This window comes from Salmo salar, chromosome ssa07 (assembly GCF_905237065.1).
Source record: "Salmo salar chromosome ssa07, Ssal_v3.1, whole genome shotgun sequence".
In the NCBI taxonomy this organism is placed as follows: Eukaryota; Metazoa; Chordata; class Actinopteri; order Salmoniformes; family Salmonidae; genus Salmo; species Salmo salar.
This window is the reverse complement of record NC_059448.1, coordinates 1,735,110-1,760,396: the sequence shown is the minus strand read 5'-3', so window position 1 is coordinate 1,760,396 and position 25,287 is coordinate 1,735,110. Positions and strand designations below refer to the sequence as shown.

At 47.6% G+C, this 25,287-nt stretch overlaps 1 pseudogene; it reads left to right on the top strand.

The window, feature by feature from the left end:
• LOC123743722 (2-acylglycerol O-acyltransferase 2-A-like) overlaps positions 1-24,279 on the top strand; it is a 46,907-nt pseudogene extending 22,628 nt beyond the window's left edge.
• The last annotated feature ends 1,008 nt before the right edge of the window (positions 24,280-25,287 follow it).

The following is a 25,287-nucleotide window of genomic DNA, read 5'->3' as shown; positions in this document are numbered from 1 at the left end:
CTGAATACATGTCTCTCTCTCTCTTCTCTACAGGGGAACATCCTGAATACATGTCTCTCTCTCTTACAGGGGAACATCCTGAATACATGTCTCTCTCTCTCTCTCTCTACAGGGGAACATCCTGAATACATGTCTCTCTCTCTCTACAGGGGAACATCCTGAATACATGTCTCTCTCTCTCTACAGGGGAACATCCTGAATACATGTCTCTCTCTCTACAGGGGAACATCCTGAATACATGTCTCTCTCTCTCTACAGGGGAACATCCTGAATACATGTCTCTCTCTCTACAGGGGAACATCCTGAATACATGTCTCTCTCTCTACAGGGGAACATCCTGAATACATGTCTCTCTCTCTACAGGGGAACATCCTGAATACATGTCTCTCTCTCTACAGGGGGAACATCCTGAATACATGTCTCTCTCTCTACAGGGGAACATCCTGAATACATGTCTCTCTCTCTACAGGGGAACATCCTGAATACATGTCTCTCTCTCTACAGGGGAACATCCTGAATACATGTCTCTCTCTCTACAGGGGAACATCCTGAATACATGTCTCTCTCTCTACAGGGGAACATCCTGAATACATGTCTCTCTCTCTCACAGGGGAACATCCTGAATACATGTCTCTCTCTCTCTACAGGGGAACATCCTGAATACATGTCTCTCTCTCTCTACAGGGGAACATCCTGAATACATGTCTCTCTCTCTCTCTACAGGGGAACATCCTGAATACATGTCTCTCTCTCTACAGGGGAACATCCTGAATACATGTCTCTCTCTCTACAGGGGAACATCCTGAATACATGTCTCTCTCTCTCTACAGGGGAACATCCTGAATACATGTCTCTCTCTCTACAGGGGAACATCCTGAATACATGTCTCTCTCTCTACAGGGGAACATCCTGAATACCTGTCTCTCTCTCTGTGTCTACAGGGTCACCTTCAAATCAAATCAAACTTTATTCGTCACATGCGCCAAATACAAATACAACCTTACTGTGAAATACTGAATACAACAGGTGTAGACCTTACTGTGAAATGCTTACTTACAAGCCCTTAACCAACAATACAGTTCAAGAAAGAGTTAAAAAAATATTTACCAAATAAACTAAAGCAAAAAAGATTAAAAAGTAACACAATAAAATAACAATAACGAGGCTATATACAGGGTATTAGGGTACAGAGTCAATGTGGAGGCTATATACAGGGTATTAGGGTACAGAGTCAATGTGGAGGCTATATACAGGGTATTACGGTACAGAGTCAATGTGGAGGCTATATACAGGGTATTAGGGTACAGAGTCAATGTGGAGGCTATATACAGGGTGTTACGGTACAGAGTCAATGTGGAGGCTATATACAGGGTATTACGGTACAGAGTCAATGTGGAGGCTATATACAGGGTATTAGGGTACAGAGTCAGTGTGGAGGCTATATACAGGGTATTACGGTACAGAGTCAATGTGGAGGCTATATACAGGGTATTAGGGTACAGAGTCAATGTGGAGGCTATATACAGGGTATTACGGTACAGAGTCAATGTGGAGGCTATATACAGGGTATTAGGGTACAGAGTCAATGTGGAGGCTATATACAGGGTATTACGGTACAGAGTCAATGTGGAGGCTATATACAGGGGGTACCGGTACAGAGTCAATGTGGAGGCTATATACAGGGTATTACGGTACAGAGTCAATGTGGAGGCTATATACAGGGGTACCGGTACAGAGTCAATGTGGAGGCTATATACAGGGGGTACCGGTACAGAGTCAATGTGGAGGCTATATACAGGGGGTACCGGTACAGAGTCAATGTGGAGGCTATATACAGGGGGTACCGGTACAGAGTCAATGTGGAGGCTATATACAGGGGGTACCGGTACAGAGTCAATGTGGAGGCTATATACAGGGTGTTACGGTACAGAGTCAATGTGGAGGCTATATACAGGGTATTACGGTACCGAGTCAATGTGCGGGGTAGGTGTCACAGCTCTCTACAAGAGGTGGGTGCAGGAGTCAGGCGCAGGAGAGGAGTAAATGCAATCAAAAGTGTTTAATAAAGTCCATCCAAAACATACAGGCACAGGACCATAATACAGTATTTTCACGTTCGGATGAAAAATGTGCCCAAATTAAACTGCCTCCTACTCAGACTCAGAAGGTAGGATATGCATATTATTAGTAGATTTGGATTGAAAACACTCTGAAGTTTCTAAAACTGTTTGAATGATGTCTGTGAGTATAACAGAACTCATATGGCAGGCAAAAACCTGAGAAAAATCCAACCAGGAAGTGGGAAATCTGAGAATTGTAGTTCTTTTGAATCCCTATCGAAACTACAGTGTCTGTGGGGTCATGTTGTACTTCCTAAGGCTTCCATTGGCTGTCAACAGTCTTTAGAAACTTGTTTCATCCGTCTCCTGTTACTGGGCAGAAAATAGGAGCGCAGTCAATCATTGGCCTGTCTGAAGACAAAGGACTTGGTTATGCGCGAGCCCGCGAGCGCGCCGTTCCTTCTTTTTCTTCTTGAATGAATACGCTATTGTCCGGTTGGAATATTATCGACATTTTATGTTAAAAAGACCCTAAGGATTGATTGTAAATAACGTTTGACATGTTTCTACGAACGGTAACGGAACATTTTTACTTTTCGTGTCTGGATTTACACTCGCACGTTATGCCTTTGGATAGTGATCTGAACGCACGAACAAAACGGAGGTATTTGGACATAAATATGGAGTATTTCGAACAAAACAAACATTTCTTGTGGAAGTAGGAGCCATGGGAGTGCATTCTGACGAAGATCAGCAAAGGTTAGGGAAGATTTATAATACTAATTCTCAGTTTTATTGATGCCATGACTTGGCGGGTAACTGTATAGCTTGCTTTGATGGTTGAGCTCTGTACTCAGCATATTGAAAAAATGTGCTTTCGCCGAAAAGCTATTTTAAAATCTGACACAGCGGTTGCATTAACCTGTTAGGGATAGGGGGCAGTATTTTCACGGCCGGATAAAAAACGTACCCGATTTAATCTGGTTATTACTCCTGCCCAGAAACTAGAATATGCATATTATTAGTAGATTTGGATAGAAAACACTCTAAAGTTTCTAAAACTGTTTGAATGGTGTCTGTGAGTATAACAGAACTCATATGGCAGGCCAAAACCTGAGAAGATTCTATACAGGAAGTGCCCTGTCTGACAATTTGTTCTCCTACTAGGGCATCTCTATCAAAAGTACAGCATCTCTGCTGTAACGTGACATTTTCTAAGGCTTCCATTGGCTCTAGGAAGGCGCCAGAAAGTGGAATGAGAGCTCTCCTGTCTCTGGGCGAAAAACAGCAGGGGTTTTTGTGAGTGGTCCTTCTGAGGACAATGACACTGGAGCGCGCGTGCACAAGACGACTCCATTTTTTTCTTTCACTGTTTGAACGAATACACGTCTCCCGGTTGCAATATTATCGCTATTTCATGAGAAAAATCGCATAAAAATGTATTTTAAACAGCGTTTGACATGCTTCGAAGTACGGTAATGGAATATTTTGAATTTTTTTGTCACGAAACGTGCCGGCGCGTCACCCTTCGGATAGTTACCTGAACGCATGAACAAAACGGAGCTATTTGAATATAACTATGGATTATTTCGAACCAAAACAACATTTGTTGTTGAAGTAGAAGTCCTGGGAGTGCATTCTGACGAAGAATACTTATTTCCCTCATTAAAATGCAAATCAATTTATAACATTTTTGACATGCGTTTTTCTGTATTTTTTGTTGTTATTCTGTCTCTCACTGTTCAAATAAACCTACCATTAAAATTATAGACTGATCATTTCTTTGTCAGTGGGCAAATGTACAAAATCAGCAGGGGATCAAATACTTTTTTCCCTCACTGTACATCCTCACGTTCTTTGCTAAAGTGGGCCACCAGTATCTCCCTCTAAGACCCCGCACCGTCCGATCAATACCTGGATGACCAGAGGAGGGTAGCGTGTGAGCCCATCTGATCAATCTATCGCGGACACCAAGCGGAACGTACTTCCGACCAGCTGGACGACCTGGTGGAGGGGGATCTGATCGTGATGTGCGCTCGTTGTCCTCGTCCAACTCCCACACCACCAGTGCCACCAGGCAAGAGGCCGGAAGTATGGGAGTGGAATCGATCGACCACTCCTCAGTATCATAGAGACGGGACAGTGTGTCAGCCTTAGTGTTTTGGGAACCTGGTCTATACGAGATGGAGAAACGTAATCTGGTGAAAAACATCGCCCACCTAGCTTGACGGGGATTCAGTCTCCTCGCCGCCCGGATGTACTCCAGATTACGGTGGTCAGTCCAGATGAGAAAAGAGTGTTTTGCTCCCTCAAGCCAATGTCTTCACACCTTCAGGGCTCTGACCACAGCCAACAACTCCCGATCCCCCACATCGTAGTTTCGCTGAGCTTCCTAGAGAAGAAAGTGCAGGGGCGAAGCTTGGGGGGTGTGCCTCAGCGCTGTGAGAGCACAGCTCCAACCCCAGCCTCAAACGCATCCACCTCCACTATGAATGGCAAAGAGGGGTCCGGATGTGCCAAGGGGAGCATCGGTGAACAGAGCCTTCAGACGACCAAAAGCTTTGTTCGCCTCTGCCGACCACCTCAAATGCACCAGTCCCCCCTTCAGCAGTGAGGTAATGGGAGCAGCCACCTGTCCAAAACCCCGGATAAACCTCCGGTAGTAATTGGCAAACCCTAAAAACCGCTGCACTTCTTTTACTGTGGTCGGAGTTGGCCAATTACGCACGGCAGCAATGCAGTCACATTCCATCACCACCCCAGATGTGGAAATGCGATAACCCAGAAAGGAGACGGCTTGTTTGGAAAACACACATTTCTCGGCCTTGGCGTATAGGTCATGCTCCAACAATCGTCCAAGTACCTTGCGCATCTGGGACACATGCGCGGCGCGTGTAGCGGAATAGATTAGAATGTCATCGATGTAGACCACCACACCCTGCCCGTGCAGGTCCCTGAGAATCTCGTCTACAAAGGATTGGAAAACTGCTGGAGCATTCTTCAACCCATCGGCATGACGAGGTACTCATAATGGCCAGATGTGGTACTAAACGCGGTTTTCCACTCATCTCCATCTCGGATACGCACCAAGTTATACGCGCTCCTGAGATCCAGTTTTGTGAAGAAGCATGCTCCGTGGACTGACTCCTCCGCCGTGGCGATGAGAGGTAGTGGGTAACTGAACCCCACTGTGATTGAATTTAGACCTCGATAGTCAATACACGGACGCAGACCGCCATCCTTCTTCACAAAAAAGAAGCTTGAGGAGACAGGTGACATGGAGGGCCGAATGTACCCCTGTCTCAGAGATTCCGTGACGTATGTCTCCTCCTGTGACAAGGGATACACGCGACTCCTAGGAAGTGCAGCGTTAACCTGTTATGGATAGGGGGCAGTATTTTCACAGCCGGATAAAAAACGTACCCGATTTAATCTGATTATTACTCCTGCCCAGAAACTAGAATATGCATATAATTATTAGCTTTGGATAGAAAACACTCCAAAGTTTCTAAAACTGTTTGAATGGTGTCTGTGAGTATAACAGAACTCATTTGGCAGGCCAAAACCTGAGAAGATTCTGTACAGGATGTACCCTGTCTGACCAATTCTTGGCCTTCTTTGCCATCTCTATCCATTACAAAGGATCTCTGCTGTTACGTGACACTTCCTACGGCTGCCATAGGCTCTCAGAAGGTGGCAAAAAGCTGAATCGTGGCTTTGCAGGCTCTGGCTGAAACAAAGTAGCACGTTTGGGTAGTGGCTGGTTACAGTACTGTGAGACTCAGGCTCGTGCCCACGTCGACAGAATGCTTTGTTTTCTTTCCTCTGTTTACCTAAACGCAGATTCCCGGTCGGAATATTATCGCTTTTTTACGAGAAAAATGCCATAAAAATTGATTTTAAACAGCGGTTGACATGCTTCGAAGTACGGTAATGGAATATTTAGAAATCTTTTGTCACGAATTGCGCGATGCTCGTGACCCTTATTTACACTTCGGATAGTGTCTGGAACGCACGAACAAAACGCCGCTATTTGGATATAACGATGGATTATTTTGGACCAAACCAACATTTGTTATTGAAGTAGCAGTCCTGGGAGTGCATTCTGACGAAGACAACAAAGGTAATCAAACTTTTGTCAGTGGAACCGTGGCTTCCCTGACCAGCCCTGACCCTAGTGGTCAACTATGTAAGGCGTGCACGGAGAAGGGTTGGTCCAACTGAACCAAGGGAATCCCTAACTTATTCGCAAACCCACGATCAATAAAGCTCCCCGCTGCGCCTGAATCTACTAGCGCCTTATGCTGGGAGTGAGGGGAAAACTCAGGAAAGAATACTAACACATACATATTACCAACAAGGAGCTCTGGGTGAGCCTGGTGCGGACTCACCTGGGACATTCGAGCAGCGCTCTGCCTGCCCTCTCGACTCCCAGATGAGCTCCTCCAGCACCGGTCAGCAGTGTGTCCTCTATGACCACAACTGGTGCAGGAGGAGACTCCTCCTCCGGTCGGCCTAGCGGCAGCACTTCCCAATTCCATGGGGATCGGAGCAGGTGGGCTGGGGGGGTGGAACGAGCAGGACCCGATCAGGACGACCACGGGCAGCCAGCAAGTTGTCCAGTCGAATGGACATGTCTATTAGCTGGTCCAAGGTGAGGGTGGTGTCCCAACAAGCTAGCTCCCTGCGGACGTCCTCTCGTAGGCTACACCTATAATGGTCTATCAGGGCCCTCTCATTCCACCCCGCGCCGGCGGCCAGGGTCCGGAACTCCAGCGCGAAGTCCTGTGCGTTCCTCGTCTCCTGCCTTAAATGAAACAGATGTTCACCCGCCGCTCTACCTTCAGGTAGATGGTCGAACACAGCCCGGAAGCGGCGGTTGAACTCTGGGTAATCCTCCCTCGCTGAGTCTGGGCCTTCTCAGACTGCATTGGCCCACTCCAGGGCTTTCCCCGCAAGGCAGGAGCCGAGGGCGTTAACACTCTCCTCTCCCGAGGGAGTTGGGCGAACGGTTGCCAGGTAAAGATCTGATTGGAGCAGAAACCCCACCAGGCAGCCGCTCCATCGTACTCCCTCGGGAGCGCGAGTCGAATCCCGCTGGAGCTGGATACCGTTGGAGCTGGATACTGTTGGAGAGGGTGGTGGTGCAGACTGAAGAGTGGCTGAAGACGGTGTAAGGATACCACTCCTCTCCCATCTCTTCATTCTCGTCGGTACTTGATCCATAGTCGTTCCCAACTGGTGGAGAACGGCTGTATGTTAATGAACACGCTCCTCCATGGATGCGGAGGGCGTGTCTGTTCCTGCTGACTCCATTATGTGGTGCGAGTTTCTGTCACGGCTCTCTAGAGAGTCCATCCAAAACATACAGGCACAGGACCATAATACAGTCCAAAAACATCACTAGAACAAAAGTCTAGGGAAAAGACCTGAATGAACAAAAATCACCCAACATACAAACAGGAAAAAACTAAATAAACCCGCACGAAACAAAGCGGGTTGGGAGAAAATAAATACCCGCACGAAACAAAGCGGGTAGGGAGAAAATAAATACCCGCACGAAACAAAGCGGGTAGGGAGAAAATAAATACCCGCACGAAACAAAGCGGGTTGGGAGAAAATAAATACCCGCACGAAACAAAGCGGGTTGGGAGAAAATAAATACCCGCACGAAACAAAGCGGGTTGGGAGAAAATAAATACCCGCACGAAACAAAGCGGGTAGGGTGAAAATAAACACCCGCACGAAACAAAGCGGGTTGGGAGAAAATAAATACCCGCACGAAACAAAGCGGGTTGGGAGAAAATAAATAAACCCGCACGAAACAAAGCGGGTTGGGAGAAAATAAATACCCGCACGAAACAAAGCGGGTTGGGAGAAAATAAATACCCGCACGAAACAAAGCGGGTAGGGAGAAAATAAATACCCGCACGAAACAAAGCGGGTTGGGAGAAAATAAATACCCGCACGAAACAACCTAAACAAGGCAGAAATCAAAACAGACAAGACCAAACGAAAAAGAAAAAGGGATCGGTGGCAGCTAGTAGACCGGCGCCGACGACCGCCGAGCGCCACCCAAACGGGGAGAGGAGCCACCTTCGGTGGAAGTCGTGACAGTAGGGGTAGAGGTAGGGGGGGGGGGGTCGATGTAAATAGTCCAGGTGGCCATTTTATTAATTGTTCAGCAGTCTTATGGCTTGGGGGTCGAAGCTGTTCAGGAGCCTTTTGGTCCTAGGAAGCTTGGCCCCAGTGATGTACTGGGCCGTACTCACTACCCTCTGTAGCGCCTTATGGTCAGATGCCGACCAGTTGTCATACCAGGCGATGATGCAACTGGTCAGGATACTCTCGAAGGTGCAGCTGTAGAAACTTTTGAGGATGGGGACCCTTCAGAACTTCCTGAATGTGTAATTAGGGTTAGGGTGTGTGATTAGGGTTAGGGTGTGTAATTAGGGTTAGGGTGTGTGATTAGGGTTAGGGTGTGTAATTAGGGTTAGGGTGTGTAATTAGGGTTAGGGTGTGTGATTAGGGTTAGGGTGTGTGATTAGGGTTAGGGTGTGTGATTAGGGTTAGGGTGTGTGATTAGGGTTAGGGTGTGTGATTAGGGTTAGGGTGTGTGTATTGTGTGTGTGTGTGTGTGATTAGGGTTAGGGTGTGTGATTAGGGTTAGGGTGTGTGGTTAGGGTTAGGGTGTGTGGTTAGGGTTAGGGTGTGTGGTTAGGGTTAGGGTGTGTGATTAGGGTTAGGGTGTGTGTATTGTGTGTGTGTGTGTGTGATTAGGGTTAGGATGTGTGATTAGGAGGTGGTGTGATTAGGGTTAGGGTGTGTAATTAGGGTTAGGGTGTGTGATTAGGGTTAGGGTGTGTGATTAGGGTTAGGGTGTGTGATTAGGGTTAGGGTGTGTGATTAGGGTTAGGGTGTGTGTATTGTGTGTGTGTGTGTGTGTGATTAGGGTTAGGATGTGTGATTAGGGTTAGGGTGTGTGATTAGGGTTAGGGTGTGTAATTAGGGTTAGGGTGTGTAATTAGGGTTAGGGTGTGTGATTAGGGTTAGGGTGTGTGATTAGGGGTTAGGTGTGTAATTAGGGTTGGGTGTGTGATTAGGGTTAGGGTGTGTGATTAGGGTTAGGGTGTGTGATTAGGGTTAGGTGTGTGTATTGTGTGTGTGTGTGAGATTAGGGTTAGGGTGTGTGATTAGGGTTAGGGTGTGTGATTAGGGTTAGGGTGTGTGTATTGTGTGTGTGTGTGAGATTAGGGTTAGGGTGTGTGATTAGGGTTAGGGTGTGTGATTAGGGTTAGGGTGTGTGTATTGTGTGTGTGTGTGTGAGATTAGGGTTAGGGTGTGTGATTAGGGTGTGTGATTAGGGTTAGGGTGTGTGGATTGTGTGTGTGTGTGTGAGATTAGGGTTAGGGTGTGTGATTAGGGTTAGGGTGTGTGATTAGGGTTAGGGTGTGTGTATTGTGTGTGTGTGTGTGTGATTAGGGTTAGGGTGTGTGATTAGGGTTAGGGTGTGTGATTAGGGTTAGGGTGTGTGATTAGGGTTAGGGTGTGTGTATTGTGTGTGTGTGTGTGTGTGATTAGGGTTAGGATGTGTGATTAGGGTTAGGGGTGTGTGATTAGGGTTAGGGTGTGTGATTAGGGTTTGGGTGTGTGGTTAGGGTTAGGGTGTGTGATTAGGGTTAGGTGTGTGGATTGTGTGTGTGAGATTAGGGTTAGGGTGTGTGATTAGGGTTAGGGTGTGTGATTAGGGTTAGGGTGTGTGATTAGGGTTAGGGTGTGTGATTAGGGTTAGGGTGTGTGGTTAGGGTTAGGGTGTGTGATTAGGGTTAGGGTGTGTGGATTGTGTGTGTGTGTGAGATTAGGGTTAGGGTGTGTGTGTGTTGTTGTAATTAGGGTTAGGGTGTGTGTGTATTTGGGGTTGGTGTGTGTGTGTGTGTGTGTGTGTGTGTGTGTGTGTGTGTGTGTGTGTGTGTGTGTGTGTGTGTGTGTGTGTTGTTGTAATTAGGGTTAGGGTGTGTGTGTATTTGGGGTTAAGGTGTGTGTGTGTGTAATGTGTGTATAATGTGTTCATGCCAGGTCTGGTATCCAGTGAGAAAGCCAGTCTGTCCTACCTGCTGTCAGCTCCTAGAGGAGGTAATGTGGCGGTGGTGGCTATAGGGGGCGCTCCAGAGGCTCTAGATGCCCGGCCAGGAGCTCTCACCCTGCAGATTCTACACCGCAAGGGGATTCATCAAACTGGCGCTAAAACACGGGTAGGTGTGAAACACGGGTAGGTGTGAAACACGGGTAGGTCTGAAACACGGGTGGGTCTGAAACACGGGTTGGTCTGAAACATGGGTAGGTCTGAAACACGGGTGGGTCTGAAACACGGTAGGTCTGAAACACGGGTAGGTCTGAAACACAGGTGGGTCTGAAACACGGGTAGGTCTGAAACACGGGTAGGTATGAAACACGGGTAGGTGTAGTAACCAAAAAAGTGTTAAACAAATCAAAATATATTTTATATTTGAGATTCTTCAAAGTAGCCACCTTAATGCGTTTGACCAATCAGTTGTGTTGTGACAAATTAGGGTTAGTAAACAGCAGATAGCCCTATTTGGTTTAAAGTCCATATTATGGCAAAAGCAGCTCTAATAAGCAAAGAGAAATGACAGTCCATTATGACTTTAAGACATGAAGGTCAGTCAATGTGGATTTTTTTTCTCAAGTGCAGTCATAAAAACCATCAAGCGCTATGATGAAACTGTCTCTCATGAGGACCGCCACAGGAAAGGAAGACCCAGAGTTACCTCTGCTGCAGAGGATAAATTCATTAGATTTAACTGCACCTCAGATTGCAGCCCAACTAAATGCTTCACAGAGTTCATGTAACAGACACATCTCAACATCAACTGTTCAGAGGAGACTGCGTGAATCAGGCCTTCATGGTCGAATTGCTGCAAAGAAACCACTAATAAAGGACACCAATGAGAAGAAGAGTAGGTGAACGGATGATCTCCGCATGTGTGGTTCCCACCTTGAAGCATGGAGGAGGAGGTGTGATGGTGTGGTGGTGCTTTGCTGGTGACACTGTTGGTGATTTATTTAGAATTCAAGGCAGGCTTAACCAACATGGCTACCACAGCATTCTGCAGCGACACGCCATCCCATCTGGTTTGGGCTTAGTGGGACTATCATTTGTTTTTCAACAGGACAATGACCCAACACACCTCCAGGCTGTGTAAGGGCTATTTGACCAAGAAGAAGAGTGATGGAGTGCTGCTTCAGATGACCTTGCCTCCACAATCACCAGACCTCAACCCAATTGAGATGGTTTGGGATGAGTTGGACCGCAGAGTGAAGGAAAAGCAGCCAACAAGTGCTCAGCATAGGTGGGAACTCCTTCAAGACTGTTGGAAAAGCATTCCAGGTGAAGCTGGTTGAGAGAATTCCAAGACTGTGCAAAACTGTCATCAAGGCAAAGGGTGGCTACTTCTAAAATATAAAATATATTTTCATTTGTTTAACACTTTTTTGCTTACTACATTATTCCAAATGCGTTATTTCATAGTTTGATGTCTTCACTATTATGCTACAATGTAGAAAAGCCATGCATTACAGGCAACATCCACACCGAACTAAAGGCTAGAGCTGCCGCTTTCAAGGAGCGGGACGCTAATCCAGATGATTATAAAAAAATGCCCTCAGATAAATCATCAAACAGGCAAAGCCTCAATACAGTACTAACATTTAATCCAACTATACAGGCTCTGACGCTGGTCACATGTGGCAGGGCTTGCAAACTATTACGGATTATAAAGGGAAACCCAGTCGCAAGCTGCCCAGTGACGCGAGCCTACCAGACGAGCTAAATGCCTTTCATGCTCTCCTCGAGGCAAGCAACACTGAAGCATATAATACGAGACCCCTATCTGTTCTGGATGACTGTGTGATCACGCTCTCCATAGCTGATGTGAGACCGTTTAACAGGTCTACAGTCACAAGGCCGCGGGGCCAGACGGATTACCAGGACGTGTACTCAGAGCATGCGCTGACCAACTGGAAAGTGTCTTTACTGACATTTTCAACCTGTCCCTGACTGAGTCTGTAATACCTACATGTTTCAAGCAGACCACCATTTTCCCTGTGCCCAAGAAAGCGAAAGTAACCTGTCTAAATGACTACTTCCCCGTAGCACTCACCTCTGTAGCAATGAAGTCACTTGAAAGCGTGGTCAATCAACACCATCATTCCAGAAACCCTAGACCCACTCCAATTCGCATACCGCCCCAACAGATCCACAGGTGACGCAATCTGAAATGCACTCCACACTACCCTTTCCCACCTGGACAAAAGGAACACCTATGTGAGAATACTATTCATTTGGGGATCCCGAGTGGTACAGCGTTCTAAGGCACTGCCTCTCAGTGGTAGAGGCGTCACTACAGACCCTGGTTCAATTCCAGGCTGTATCACAACCGGTCGTGATTAGAAGTCCCATAGGTGCGGCGCACAATTGGACCAGCGTCGTCCGGGTTCGGGTTTTCCCGGGGTAGGCCGTCATTGTAAATAAGAAGTTGTTCTTAACTGACTTTTCTCGTTAAATAAAGGTTAAATAAAATACAATAAAAAAATGGTCTACAGCTCATCGTTCAACACCATAGTACCCACAAAGCTCATCACCAAGCTAAGGACCCTGAGACTAAACACCTTCACCTGCAACTGGATCCTGGACTTCTTGATGGGCCGCCCCCAGGTGGTAAGGGTAGGCAACAACACATCTGATCCTCAACACCGGGGCCCCTCCGGGGTGCGTGCTTAGTCCCCTCCTGTACTTCCTGTTCACCCACGATTGCGTAGCCAAACACAAATCCAACACCATCATCAAGTTTGTTGACGACACAACGGCGGTAGGCCTGATCACGACAACGATGAGACAGCCTATAGGGAGGAGGTCAGAGAAGTCCAGGACAACAACCTTTCTCTCAACGTGAGCAAGACAAAGGAGCTGATCGTGGACTACAGGAAAAGGAGGGCCGAAAATGACCAACAAACCATCATGGTCCAAACACACCAAGACAGTCGTGAGGGCACGATAACACCTATTCAGGAGACTGAAAAGATTTGTTATGCGTCCCCAGTTCTTGAAAAAGTTCTACAGCTGCACGATTGAGAGCATCCTGACCGATTGCATCATCGCCTGGTACGGCAACTGCTCGGCATCCGACCTTATGGCACTACAGAGGGTAGTGCATACGACCCAGTGCATCACTGCCAAGATCACTGCCAAGATAATCCATCCACCAAGCCTCCTGCCATCCAGGACCTCTATATTAGCCACTCATAGACTATCTGCTATCGCACGGCTAGCGGTTCCAGAGCACCAAGTCTAGGTCCAAAAGACTTCTTAACAGCTTCTACCTCCAAGCCATAAGACTGCTAAACAATTAATCAAATGGCCACCTGGACTATTTACATGGACCCCTCAACCCCTTTTTTTGTACCCTGCTGCTGCTCACTGTTTATTAACTCCTATAACTACTACCTACATGTACATATTACCTCAATTACCTCGACTAACCTGTACCCCGGCACATTGACTCTGTACCGGTACCCCCTATATATAGCCTCCACATTGACTCTGTACCGGTACCCCCTGTATATAGCCTCCACATTGACTCTGTACCGGTACCCCCTGTATATAGCCTCCACATTGACTCTGTACCGGTACCCCCTGTATATAGCCTCCACATTGACTCTGTACCGGTACCCCCTGTATATAGCCTCCACATTGACTCTGTACCGGTACCCCCTGTATATAGCCTCCACATTGACTCTGTACCGGTACCCCCTGTATATAGCCTCCACATTGACTCTGTACCGGTACCCCCTGTATATATTTAAAACTGCATGGTCGGTTATGGGCTTGTCAGTAAGCATTTCGCAATAAGTTCTACACCTGTTGTATTTGGTGCAAGTGACAAATAAACATTTGATTTGATTTTAAAGGCTCTGCACTGGCTGCCTGTGAGTTTTAGAATTAATTTTAAGATTCTTCCGTTGGTTTTTAAATCAGTCCATGATTGTGCACCACAATACATGTCAGACATGCTTTTAAGTTATGTTCCCAGTAGGTCCCTCAGGTCCTCTGGCACTGGACTTTTAACTATCCCAAAGCCTAGGACCAAAAGGCATGGAGAGGCAGCCTTTAGTTACTATGGGCCCCCAGCCTTTAGTTACTATGGGCCCCCAGCCTTTAGTTACTATGGGCCCCCAGCCTTTAGTTATTATGGGCCCCCAGCCTTTAGTTACTATGCCCCCAGCCTTTAGTTACTATGTGCCCCTAGCCTTTAGTTACTATGGGCCCCCAGCCTTTAGTTACTATGGGCCCCCAGCCTTTAGTTACTATGGGCCCCCAGCCTTTAGTTACTATGGGCCCCAGCCTTTAGTTACTATGGGCCCCCAGCCTTTAGTTACTATGCCCCCAGCCTTTAGTTACTATGGGCCCCCCAGCCTTTAGTTACTATGCCCCCAGCCTTTAGTTACTATGGGCCCCCAGCCTTTAGTTACTATGGGCCCCCAGCCTTTAGTTACTATGGGCCCCCAGCCTTTAGTTACTATGGGCCCCCAGCCTTTAGTTACTATGGGCCCCAGCCTTTAGTTACTATGGGCCCCCAGCCTTTAGTTACTATGCCCCCAGCCTTTAGTTACTATGGCCCCCAGCCTTTAGTTACTATGCCCCCAGCCTTTAGTTACTATGGGCCCCCAGCCTTTAGTTACTATGGGCCCCCAGCCTTTAGTTACTATGGGCCCCAGCCTTTAGTTACTATGGGCCCCCAGCCTTTAGTTACTATGGGCCCCCAGCCTTTAGTTACTATGGGCCCCCAGCCTTTAGTTACTATGCGCCCCGGCCTTTAGTTACTATGGGCCCCCAGCCTTTAGTTACTATGCCCCCAGCCTTTAGTTACTATGGGCCCCCAGCCTTTAGTTACTATGGCCCCCAGCCTTTAGTTAATATGCCCCCAGCCTTTAGTTACTATGCCCCCAGCCTTTAGTTACTATGTCCCCAGCCTTTAGTTACTATGCCCCCAGCCTTTAGTTACTATGGGCCCCCAGCCTTTAGTTACTATGCCCCCAGCCTTTAGTTACTATGGGCCCCCACCCTTTAGTTACTATGGGCCCCCAGCCTTTAGTTACTATGCCCCCAGCCTTTAGTTACTATGGGCCCCAGCCTTTAGTTACTATGGGCCCCCAGCCTTTAGTTACTATGCCCCCAGCCTTTAGTTACTATGGGCCCCCAGTCTTTAGTTACTATGGGCCCCCAGCCTTTAGTTACTATGCCCCCAGCCTTTAGTTACTATGGACCCCCAGCCTTTAGTTACTATGCCCCCAGCCTTTAGTTACTATGGGCCCCCAGCCTTTAGTTACTATGGCCCCAGCCTTTAGTTACTATGGGCCCCCAGCCTTTAGTTACTATGCCCCCAGCCTTTAGTTACTATGGGCCCCCAGCCTTTAGTTACTATGGGCCCCCAGCCTTTAGTTACTATGCCCCCAGCCTTTAGTTAATATGCCCCCAGCCTTTAGTTACTATGTCCCCAGCCTTTAGTTACTATGCCCCCAGCCTTTAGTTACTATGGGCCCCCAGCCTTTAGTTACTATGGGCCCAGCCTTTAGTTACTATGGGCCCCCAGCCTTTAGTTACTATGGGCCCCTAGCCTTTAGTTACTATGTCCCTAGCCTTTAGTTACTATGCCCCCAGCCTTTAGTTACTATGCCCCCAGCCTTTAGTTACTATGGCCCCAGCCTTTAGTTACTATGCCCCCAGCCTTTAGTTACTATGCCCCCAGCCTTTAGTTACTATGGGCCCCCCAGCCTTTAGTTACTATGGGCCCCCAGCCTTTAGTTACTATGCCCCCAGCCTTTAGTTACTATGCCCCCATCCTTTAGTTACTATGTCCCCAGCCTTTAGTTACTATGGGCCCCCAGCCTTTAGTTACTATGCCCCCAGCCTTTAGTTACTATGCCCCCAGCCTTTAGTTACTATGGGCCCCCAGCCTTTAGTTACTATGGGCCCCCAGCCTTTAGTTACTATGCCCCCAGCCTTTAGTTACTATGGGCCCCCAGCCTTTAGTTACTATGGGCCCCCAGACTTTAGTTACTATGGGCCCCCAGGCTTTAGTTACTATGCCCCCAGCCTTTAGTTACTATGGGCCCCCAGCCTTTAGTTACTATGGCCCCCAGCCTTTAGTTACTATGGGCCCCCAGCCTTTAGTTACTATGGGCCCCCAGCCTTTAGTTACTATGCCCCAGCCTTTAGTTACTATGGGCCCCCAGCCTTTAGTTACTATGCCCCCAGCCTTTAGTTACTATGCCCCCAGCCTTTAGTTACTATTGCCCCAGCCTTTAGTTACTATGCCCCCAGCCTTTAGTTACTATGCCCCCAGCCTTTAGTTACTATGCCCCCAGCCTTTAGTTACTGGGCCCCCAGCCTTTAGTTACTATGGGCCCAGCCTTTAGTTACTATGCCCCCAGCCTTTAGTTACTATGCCCCCAGCCTTTAGTTACTATGGGCCCAGCCTTTAGTTACTATGGCCCCAGCCTTTAGTTACTATGGGCCCCCAGCCTTTAGTTACTATGGCCCCAGCCTTTAGTTACTATGGCCCCAGCCTTTAGTTACTATGGGCCCAGCCTTTAGTTACTATGGGCCCAGCCTCCGGAATAGCCTGCCAGATAACCTGAGGGGCCCTACCTGGGGCCATTTTTAAAAGTGATCTTAAAACATACCTTTTTAGCTTTGATTTTCCTCAGGGTGCTTTTATTCATTCAGCTTTTATTGTTATTCTTTAGTTTTTTATCCTCTTACATTTGTTGTGTAGTATTGCATATTTTTTCTATGTTTTTTCATTTATGTTTTTTCCTGTGAAGCGCATTGCGATGAATCCATGCCTGAAATGTACAGTAGAAATAAAGCTAGCTTTTCTGTTACTGTATCTATAGGGCTCAGATAGTACCTGTGTTCTCCTTTGGGGAGAATGAGCTCTTCGACCAGATGACCAACCCTGCCGGCTCGCCGCTCCGCTGGCTACAGGACCACCTGCAAAGGCTCATGGGAGTGGCACTGCCGCTGTTCACCGGGAGAGGAGTGTTCCAGTACAGCTTTGGTCTACTGCCCTACAGACAGCCCATAAACACTGTTGGTACGAGACACACACACACTTTCTCCCCTATCTCTCCAGTGAGTATTTGTATTTATGATGGATCCCCATTAGTTCCTGCCAAGGCAGCGGCTACTCTTCCTGGGGTTTATTATGGATCCCCATTAGTTCCTGCCAAGGCAGCGGCTACTCTTCCTGGGGTTTATTATGGATCCCCATTAGTTCCTGCCAAGGCAGCGGCTACTCTTCCTGGGGTTTATTATGGATCCCCATTAGTTCCTGCCAAGAGGCAGCAGCTACTCTTCCTGGGGTTTATTATGGATCTCCATTAGTTCCTGCCAAAGCAGCAGCTACTCTTCCTGGGGTTTATTATGGATCCCCATTAGTTCCTGCCAAGGCAGCGGCTACTCTTCCTGGGGTTTATTATGGATCCCCATTAGTTCCTGCCAAGGCAGCAGCTACTCTTCCTGGGGTTTATTATGGATCCCCATTAGTTCCTGCCAAGGCAGCAGCTACTCTTCCTGGGGTTTATTATGGATCCCCATTAGTTCCTGTCAAGGCAGCAGCTACTCTTCCTGGGGTTTATTATGGATCCCCATTAGTTCCTGCCAAGGCAGCAGCTACTCTTCCTGGGGTTTATTATGGATCCCCATTAGTTCCTGCCAAGGCAGCAGCTACTCTTCCTGGGGTTTATTATGGATCCCCATTAGTTCCTGCCAAGGCAGCAGCTACTCTTCCTGGGGTTTATTATGGATCCCCATTAGTTCCTGTCAAGGCAGCAGCTACTCTTCCTGGGGTTTATTATGGATCCCCATTAGTTCCTGCCAAGGCAGCAGCTACTCTTCCTGGGGTTTATTATGGATCCCCATTAGTTCCTGTCAAGGCAGCAGCTACTCTTCCTGGGGTTTATTATGGATCCCCATTAGTTCCTGCCAAGGCAGCAGCTACTCTTCCTGGGGTTTATTATGGATCCCCATTAGTTCCTGCCAAGGCAGCAGCTACTCTTCCTGGGGTTTATTATGGATCCCCATTAGTTCCTGCCAAGGCAGCAGCTACTCTTCCTGGGGTTTATTATGGATCCCCATTAGTTCCTGTCAAGGCAGCAGCTACTCTTCCTGGGGTTTATTATGGATCCCCATTAGTTCCTGTCAAGGCAGCAGCTACTCTTCCTGGGGTTTATTATGTGATCCCCATTAGTTCCTGCCAAGGCAGCAGCTACTCTTCCTGGGGTTTATTATGGATCCCCATTAGTTCCTGCCAAGGCAGCAGCTACTCTTCCTGGGGTTTATTATGGATCCCCATTAGTTCCTGTCAAGGCAGCAGCTACTCTTCCTGGGGTTTATTATGGATCCCCATTAGTTCCTGTCAAGGCAGCAGCTACTCTTCCTGGGGTTTATTATGGATCCCCATTAGTTCCTGTCAAGGCAGCAGCTACTCTTCCTGGGGTTTATTATGGATCCCCATTAGTTCCTGTCAAGGCAGCAGCTACTCTTCCTGGGGTTTATTATGTGATCCCCATTAGTTCCTGCCAAGGCAGCAGCTACTCTTCCTGGGGTTTATTATGGATCCCCATTAGTTCCTGCCAAGGCAGCAGCTACTCTTCCTGGGGTTTATTATGGATCCCCATTAGTTCCTGTCAAGGCAGCAGCTACTCTTCCTGGGGTTTATTATGGATCCCCATTAGTTCCTGTCAAGGCAGCAGCTACTCTTCCTGGGGTTTATTATGGATCCCCATTAGTTCCTGTCAAGGCAGCAGCTACTCTTCCTGGGGTTTATTATGGGATCCCCATTAGTTCCTGCCAAGGCAGCAGCTACTCTTCCTGGGGTTTATTATGGATCCCCATTAGTTCCTGTCAAGGCAGCAGCTACTCTTCCTGGGGTTTATTATGGATCCCCATTAGTTCCTGTCAAGGCAGCAGCTACTCTTCCTGGGGTTTATTATGGATCCCCATTAGTTCCTGCCAAAGCAGCAGCTACTCTTCCTGGGGTTTATTATGGATCCCCATTAGTTCCTGCCAAGGCAGCAGCTACTCTTCCTGGGGTTTATTATGGGATCCCAATTAGTTCCTGCCAAGGCTGCAGCTACTCTTCCTGGGGTTTATTATGGATCCCCATTAGTTCCTGCCAAGGCAGCAGCTACTCTTCCTGGGGTTTATTATGGATCCCCATTAGTTCCTGCCAAGGCAGCAGCTTCTCTTCCTGGGGTTTATTATGGATCCCCATTAGTTCCTGCCAAGGAAGCAGCTACTCTTCCTGGGGTTTATTATGGATCCCCATTAGTTCCTGCCAAGGCAGCAGCTACTCTTCCTGGGGTTTATTATGGATCCCCATTAGTTCCTGCCAAGGCAGCAGCTACTCTTCCTGGGGTTTATTATGGATCCCCATTAGTTCCTGCCAAGGCAGCAGCTACTCTTCCTGGGGTTTATTATGGATCCCCATTAGTTCCTGCCAAGGAAGCAGCTACTCTTCCTGGGGTTTATTATGGATCCCCATTAGTTCCTGCCAAGGCAGCAGCTACTCTTCCTGGGGTTTATTATGGATCCCCATTAGTTCCTGCCAAAGCAGCAGCTACTCTTCCTGGGGATTATTATGGGATCCCCATTAGTTCCTGCCAAAGCAGCAGCTACTCTTCCTGGGGTTTATTATGGATCCCCATTAGTTCCTGCCAAAGCAGCAGCTACTCATCCTGGGGTTTATTATGGGATCCCCATTAGTTCCTGCCAAAGCAGCAGCTACTCTTCCTGGGGTTTATTATGGATCCCCATTAGTTCCTGCCAAAGCAGCAGCTACTCTTCCTGGGGTTTATTATGGGATCCCCATTAGTTCCTGCCAAGGCAGCAGCTACTCTTCCTGGGGTTTATTATGGATCCCCATTAGTTCCTGCCAAGGCAGCAGCTACTCTTCCTGGGGTTTATTATGGATCCCCATTAGTTCCTGCCAAGGCAGCAGCTACTCTTCCTGGGGTTTATTATGGATCCCCATTAGTTCCTGCCAAGGCAGCGGCTACTCTTCCTGGGGTTTATTATCGATCACCATTAGTTCCTGTCAAAGCAGCGGCTACTCTTCCTGGGGTTTATTATGGATCCCCATTAGTTCTTGCCAAGGCAGCGGCTACTCTTCCTGGGGTTTATTATGGATCCCCATTAGTTCCTGCCAAGGCAGCGGCTACCCTTCCTGGGGTTTATTATGGATCCCCATTAGTTCTTGCCAAGGCAGCGGCTACTCTTCCTGGGGTTTATTATGGATCCCCATTAGTTCCTGCCAAGGCAGCAGCTACTCTTCCTGGGGTTTATTATGGATCCCCATTAGTTCCTGCCAAGGCAGCAGCTACTCTTCCTGGGGTTTATTATGGATCCCCATTAGTTCCTGCCAAGGCAGCAGCTACTCTTCCTGGGGTTTATTATGGATCCCCATTAGTTCCTGCCAAGGCAGCAGCTACTCTTCCTGGGGTTTATTATGGATCCCCATTAGTTCCTGCCAAGGCAGCAGCTACTCTTCCTGGGGTTTATTATGGATCCCCATTAGCAGCTACTCTTCCAGGGGTTTATTATGGATCCCCATTAGCAGCTACTCTTCCTGGGGTTTATAATGGATCCCCATTAGTTCCTGCCAAGGCAGCAGCTACTCTTCCTGGGGTTTATTATGGATCCCCATTAGTTCCTGCCAAGGCAGCAGCTACTCTTCCTGGGGTTTATTATGGATCCCCATTAGTTCCTGCCAAGGCAGCAGCTACTCTTCCTGGGGTTTATTATGGATCCCCATTAGTTTCTGCCAAGGCAGCAGCTACTCTTCCTGGGGTTTATTATGGATCCCCATTAGTTCCTGTCAAGGCAGCAGCTACTCTTCCTGGGGTTTATTATGGATCCCCATTAGTTCCTGCCAAGGCAGCAGCTACTCTTCCTGGGGTTTATTATGGGATCCCCATTAGTTCCTGCCAAGGCAGCAGCTACTCTTCCTGGGGTTTATTATGGATCCCCATTAGTTCCTGCCAAGGCAGCAGCTACTCTTCCTGGGGTTTATTATGGATCCCCATTAGCAGCTACTCTTCCTGGGGTATATTATGGATCCCCATTAGCAGCTACTCTTCCTGGGGTTTATTATGGATCCCCATTAGTTCCTGCCAAGGCAGCAGCTACTCTTCCTGGGGTTTATTATGGATCCCCATTAGTTCCTGCCAAGGCAGCAGCTACTCTTCCTGGGGTTTATTATGGATCCCCATTAGTTCCTGCCAAGGCAGCAGCTTCTCTTCCTGTGGTTTATTATGGATCCCCATTAGTTCCTGCCAAGGCAGCAGCTACTCTTCCTGGGGTTTATTATGGATCCCCATTAGTTCCTGCCAAGGCAGCAGCTACTCCTCCTGGGGTTTATTATGGATCCCCATTAGTTCCTGCCAAGGCAGCAGCTACTCTTCCTGGGGTTTATTATGGATCCCCATTAGTTCCTGCCAAGGCAGCAGCTTCTCTTCCTGGGGTTTATTATGGATCCCCATTAGTTCCTGCCAAGGCAGCAGCTACTCTTCCTGGGGTTTATTATGGATCCCCATTAGTTCCTGCCAAGGCAGCAGCTACTCTTCCTGGGGTTTATTATGGATCCCCATTAGTTCCTGCCAAGGCAGCAGCTACTCTTCCTGGGGTTTATTATGGATCCCCATTAGTTCCTGCCAAGGCAGCAGCTACTCTTCCTGGGGTTTATTATGGATCCCCATTAGTTCCTGCCAAGGCAGCAGCTACTCTTCCTGGGGTTTATTATGGATCCCCATTAGTTCCTGCCAAGGCAGCAGCTTCTCTTCCTGGGGTTTATTATGGATCCCCATTAGTTCCTGCCAAGGCAGCAGCTTCTCTTCCTGGGGTTTATTATGGATCCCCATTAGTTCTTGCCAAGGCAGCAGCTTCTCTTCCTGGGGTTTATTATGGATCCCCATTAGTTCCTGCCAAGGCAGCAGCTACTCTTCCTGGGGTTTATTATGGATCCCCATTAGTTCCTGCCAAGGCAGCAGCTACTCTTCCTGGGGTTTATTATGGATCCCCATTAGTTCCTGCCAAGGCACCAGCTACTCTTCCTGGGGTTTATTATGGATCCCCATTAGTTCCTGCCAAGGCAGCAGCTACTCTTCCTGGGGTTTATTATGGATCCCCATTAGTTCCTGCCAAGGCAGCAGCTACTCTTCCTGGGGTTTATTATGGATCCCCATTAGTTCCTGCCAAGGCAGCAGCTACTCTTCCTGGGGTTTATTACGGATCCCCATTAGTTCCTGCCAAGGCAGCAGCTACTCTTCCTGGGGTTTAATATGGATCCCCATTAGTTCCTGTCAAGGCAGCAGCTACTCTTCCTGGGGTTTATTATGGATCCCCATTAGTTCCTGCCAAGGCAGCAGCTACTCTTCCTGGGGTTTATTATGGGATCCCCATTAGTTCCTGCCAAGGCAGCAGCTACTCTTCCTGGGGTTTATTATGGATCCCCATTAGTTCCTGCCAAGGCAGCAGCTACTCTTCCTGGGGTTTATTATGGATCCCCATTAGCAGCTACTCTTCCTGGGGTTTATTATGGATCCCCATTAGTTCCTGCCAAGGCAGCAGCTACTCTTCCTGGGGTTTATTATGGATCCCCATTAGTTCCTGCCAAGGCAGCAGCTACTCTTCCTGGGGTTTATTATGGATCCCCATTAGTTCCTGCCAAGGCAGCAGCTACTCTTCCTGGGGTTTATTATGGATCCCCATTAGTTCCTGCCAAGGCAGCAGCTTCTCTTCCTGGGGTTTATTATGGATCCCCATTAGTTCCTGCCAAGGCAGCAGCTTCTCTTCCTGGGGTTTATTATGGATCCCCATTAGTTCTTGCCAAGGCAGCAGCTACTCTTCCTGGGGTTTATTATAGATCCTCATTAGTTCCTGCCAAGGCAGCAGCTACTCTTCCTTACATATTTAAGCACTTACATTACATATAAAACAAGAGATAAAACAGTTCATCATATAACATTATTTCACCACTACATGTCTACAATACAACATGTATAATACCACCATACAACAATATCACAATGTATGCATGTGTCTGTACCTGTGCATGTCTCTTCACAGTCCCTGCTGTTCCATAAAGTGTATTTTTACCAGTTTTTTCAAATCTGATTCTACTGCTGCATCAGTTACCTGATGTGGAATAGAGTTCCATGTAGTCATGGCTCTATGTAGTACTGTGCTCCTCCCATAGTCTGTTCTGGACTTGGGGACTGGGAAGAGACCTCTGGTGGCGAAGTCTTGTGGGGTATGGATGGGTGTCTGAGCTGTGTGCCAGTAGTTTAAACAGACAGCTCGATACATTCAGCTTGTCAACACCTCTTACAAAAACAAGTAATGAGGAAGTCAATCTCTCTTCCACTTTGATCCATGAGAGATTGACATGCATGTCATTAATGTTAGCTCTCTGTGTACTTTTAAGGACCAGCCGTGCTGCCCTGTTCTGAGACAACTGCAATTTTCCCAAGTTCCTCTTTGTGGCACCTGACCATCCCAGTGGGTTATATAGAGATAAATATGGATGAAACCTCTTCCTCGCTCCTTCCATATCTCTACCCCCCCTCTCATCTCTCTCTCTCTCTCTCATCTCTCTCTCTCCAGTGGGTAGGCCTATTCCAGTGGTCCAGACCCTCTCTCATCTCTCTCTCTCTCTCCCCCCCCAGTGGGTAGGCCTATTCCAGTGATCCAGACCCCCTCTCCCACTAAGGATGATATAGACTGTCTCCATTCTCTCTACCTGGAGGGCCTCACTACGGTGTTTGAAGACAACAAGGACAACTACGGCATTGCACCAGAAAAACACCTCCATTTCATCTAGACACACATCTGTGTGAAGAGTTGTTCACACATATAATCAGAAGAAAAATAAGACTTACAGATTAACCCAAAGATGCTGCAACACCTTCTAGGTCAGAGTTCTAGCTGAAGGGTTCTGTATTGTTTTATAAAACATCCCAATATGTTGCACAGCGTTCGATTTGCCTGCTGTGGGGCAAGGAGACCCCCAGCTCTGCTAAAACCACTGACAACTGCGTGCCATTTTCAAGGAATTGTTAAATAAATGTTGTAATATCAGCATGTCTTGAAGAGCTTAGTCAGAACAGCACATGTCTGATTACTCCATGCAAAACCCATTGCACACATGTAACACTATCATCAGAGTTATACAGCAAGTAACTGCATGCTTTCATGATCAGGTAACATCAATGATCATGTAGTTTCAGATACGGGAGGGTAGCCTATCGATATCTCAATATTGGCAACCGTTAATTGGATATTTGAGTGATATGAAATACACTGAACAAAAATATAATCGCAACATATAAAGTGTTGGTCCAATGTTTCATGAGCTGAAATAAAAGATTCCAGAAATGTTCCATACAAACAAAAATATTATTTCTCTCAAATGTTGTGGACAAATGTGTTTACCTCCCTGTAAGTGAGTATTTTTCATTTGCCAAGATAATCCATCCATCTCTCAGGTGTATCATATCAAGAAACGGATTAAACGGCATGATAATTACTCAGGTAAAATGGCGCCAGAAGAAACGAGCAGGTAATGGCGCCAGAAGAAACGGCAGCAGTCTTACGGGCGCCCAACCAGTTGTGCTATTATGTGGTTATTTTCACGTTATTTGTAACTTATTTTGTACATAATGTTTCTGCCACCGTATCTTACGGCAGAAAAGAGCTTCTGGATATCAGGACAGAGATCACTCACCTCGGATCAGACAAAGATGTTTTCTTCAACAAGCAGGACGCACAGGATGTACTTCAGACACCCGACAAGGCCGACATCCCCGTCAGAGGAAGAGACGCAGGTACAGAGGACACAGAGCAGGGTGCCTCGTAAGGATCCGCAGACGGCGAGTGGGAAAGCTGCCGTTAGCATCAATATTACTCGCCAACGTGCAATCTTGGACAATAAATTAGACGAGGTACGATCACGAATATCCTACCAACGGGACATCAGAAACTGTAACATCTTATGTTTCACGGAATCATGCTGAATGATGACATGGATATTGAGCTAAGCGGGATATACGCTGCACCGGCTAGATAGAACAGCACACTCCGATAAGA